Source organism: Malus sylvestris, chromosome 12 (assembly GCF_916048215.2).
Source record: "Malus sylvestris chromosome 12, drMalSylv7.2, whole genome shotgun sequence".
Taxonomy (NCBI): domain Eukaryota; kingdom Viridiplantae; phylum Streptophyta; class Magnoliopsida; order Rosales; family Rosaceae; genus Malus; species Malus sylvestris.
The window spans coordinates 6,718,998-6,721,151 of record NC_062271.1 but is presented as its reverse complement, the minus strand read 5'-3'; the positions used below and the strand labels follow the sequence as shown (position 1 = coordinate 6,721,151).

General features: G+C 34.8%; 1 long non-coding RNA gene across 1 annotated transcript; it reads left to right on the top strand.

The window, feature by feature from the left end:
- The first annotated feature begins 279 nt into the window (after window positions 1–279).
- On the top strand, window positions 280–1,119 carry LOC126593714 (uncharacterized). The gene is made up of 2 exons (XR_007613017.1): window positions 280–533; window positions 708–1,119. It is a non-coding gene; the product is annotated as an uncharacterized LOC126593714 (long non-coding RNA).
- The last annotated feature ends 1,035 nt before the right edge of the window (window positions 1,120–2,154 follow it).

Genomic DNA, 2,154 nt, shown 5'->3' with positions numbered 1-2,154 from the left:
TAAAATTAAAATAAAAACAAAAAAACAGAAAGAGACAACTGTGATAGGGAAAATGTATGGGCCATTTCAACAATGTAATATTTCAATTTCAACTGGGTTATCTAGTGGTGTGGGTGAGTAGGGTGATACGTACAAATAGGTTAAAGATTCATGAACTCCTCATTTGTAACCTCAAAAAGGAATATTTCAATTTAAGGGAGGAGAAAAAGAGCCATTGTCTCTCCTCAAATGTAGGATGAATGATGAGCCAAAATAGGGTTTTGTTCTTGTCTCTCGGAGCTGAAAGTTTTCCCTAAACTCGCTATTTTTATCAAGGAACGCCTTTTAAGGAAATACACTTAATTTTTTTCATACCAACTCTATATAAGGACCTTCAAGGTTAGTTCTTTGAATCAACGACTCTCTTTTTATCTCACTTGTACATATTTCACACGCGTGCACAAACACACACACATCCCACAAAATCAAGATGGAGCGTTCCGGGCGTTTGTTTTCAACTATCTTCATCCTCATCTTACTTTTGGTGGCTATTGGTATCTCTCTTTCCTTATCTTAATTTGATCTTTATATCTAACCCAAGATATAACAATATAGTATTGTCGAAAGAAGTTTTGAATTCGAATATTCCTTCTCCCGTTGATATAATGGAAAACCGGAATTTTATAAAATCATATATGTGTTTTGATATATTGATGCATGTTTGGCAGGAACGGGGCCAATGGTTACTGAGGGGAAGACAAACGAGAACTCGTCAAAGAATGAGAAGTCATCGAAGATTTGTGAGTCTCCGAGCCATAAATACCGCGGTATTTGCTTTCGGTCAAGCAATTGTGCAACTACATGCAAAAAAGAGGGATTTATGGGAGGCAAATGTGCTGGCTTCCGGATGAGATGTGTATGCACTAAAAAATGTTAAGTCATACAAAAACTAACGTACGTATTTGGATGCATGCGTGGGAATAAAAGAATTTTTTGTTTTGTTTGTTTGAAGAGAATAAATGACTAAACCCTAATTCACAATGGGTTTCCATGTGCCTTTGTTTTTTGTTGTTTTACGTTGAACATATATGTTTAAACGACTTAAGATTTTCCATCAATGCATTTTTCTTTTCAATTGTTTCTCGAAAGAGTGCACCGTTTGTCTCTAATGAGAATTTAGAAAATGAGATAACATAGTAGTTCCTGCCAATAGAGTCTTTTCCCTAACAGGCTGGACTAGTCTATAGGAATCACTGCTAGCTGCTACAATTAAAAAGTACTTAGTCTCAAACTAGAATGCCAAAACCTTAATATTCATGGCCACAACCTTTACTTGCCCATCTGTTTTACCTACTTACAAGTATCTCTGTCTCTCAAATCGCATGCTCCTATCATCGTGCCTATTATTTTGGGCTCTCCTGGGATTAGTAATGGACCTATGCATTGAGATTTCTTTGTTTTTGTACTTTTAAGTTAGTAATACAAACTTCTTGTCTTGTATGATTTTCTCTTTATAAATTGTCATGTACTTATAGGTTAGCCTCGCTTATTTTTCTTTTCTTTTTCTTGTCGAGTGATTAGAATGAGCACCGATCCTCAAATAAACGACTTGTTATTTGATAATAAGATACTATTTGATGCCTCTCTCTAGTGTGTTGTAGCTTGAGGAAAGATTGGCTAGATTCCGCTTGTATCAAACAATAAAAGAATGTCATTAATACTAATATTAGATTTGACTCTTGTGAATAAGGAATTCGATATCCCATTATTATGGTAGGTTCACCATGTGATTTACCCAAATTCCTTCACACCATCGTGTAAAATATTTTTCTATAATAAAATTATGGAAATCCAATGTTCTAAAAATCTTCGTCTGACGTGCCTAATTCCCCTGCCTAGGCGTTAGACGATTGGCCGCTGTCCTAATTAGTTCTTAGGTGTTTGAAAATTAATAAAATACGCTTAAACCTGCCTAGGTCGAGACTCCCACCTAGATAGAAAATCGATAACTTTCGTTTTGCCTTTTATTTTTGTCAATTAAATGAAAATGACTTGTTGAATACTTTGATGAACACTCACTATATGCTTATTCCCAATGTTTTCAACATGGTCTTATACTTTAGGGTAATATTAGGGAGACTAAATTTGTAGAAAAAAAATTGATAAACTAAATGA